The sequence below is a fragment of the Mirounga angustirostris genome, unplaced genomic scaffold (genome assembly GCF_029215605.1).
Source record: "Mirounga angustirostris isolate CCGP_5_RB_7025 unplaced genomic scaffold, mMirAng1.0.hap1 SCAF_8, whole genome shotgun sequence".
NCBI lineage: Eukaryota > Metazoa > Chordata > Mammalia > Carnivora > Phocidae > Mirounga > Mirounga angustirostris.
The window spans coordinates 69,927,042-69,927,668 of NW_026991716.1; the positions used below are offsets into that span (position 1 = coordinate 69,927,042).

A 627-nucleotide genomic window follows, 5' to 3' on the forward strand; every position below is an offset into this window, starting at 1 on the left:
AACTGGACCAAAGATAATGGTCATATAATGACTATTTTCTTTTTATTTCATAGAAGTATGGATACAGACTTTTTTTTTTCTTTTTCAACTTAAAGACTAGTAACATAGGAGTTTTTCAAAATATTTAAGATTGTTCTATCATCTAGAAAATCTAAGACTTTCAAGCAAATAAGACTTGAGCCATTATCTTTTTCCCTTTCAACATGTTACTTTACTTTTGTTAAAGGATCTTTTTAAATATGGAACTCTTCATGAATTTGCGTGTCCTCCTTGCACAGGGGCCATGCTAATCTTCTCTATATAGTTCCAATTTTAGTATATGTGCTACTACAAGTGAGCACTTGTTAATGAATTTTAAAGACTAAATTAGTTAAAAATGAGGAAGGATTCAAATGGTGATAAATAATGGTGAGTAATAATGCAGCACAGTGATATATAAAAGATGTATTATTTGGGACACAAGAGAATGAAAACTGTATGGCACCGCTGAATGGCAGCACAAACACAGAGCAGCCTAACATCAGTAATGAAGCATTATCAGGTCAGTCTATCCTTGACCACAAATATTTAATGCTTTTTAATCAGCTCACAAAATTGAGTCTTACCACTCCTTGGAAATCCATGACA

General features: G+C 32.2%; 1 non-coding gene across 1 annotated transcript; it reads right to left on the reverse strand.

The window, feature by feature from the left end:
• Positions 1-233: 233 nt before the first annotated feature.
• Positions 234-341, reverse strand: LOC123838006 (U6 spliceosomal RNA). Its single transcript, XR_006789350.1, has one exon. It is a non-coding gene; the product is annotated as a U6 spliceosomal RNA (small nuclear RNA).
• Positions 342-627: the final 286 nt, after the last annotated feature.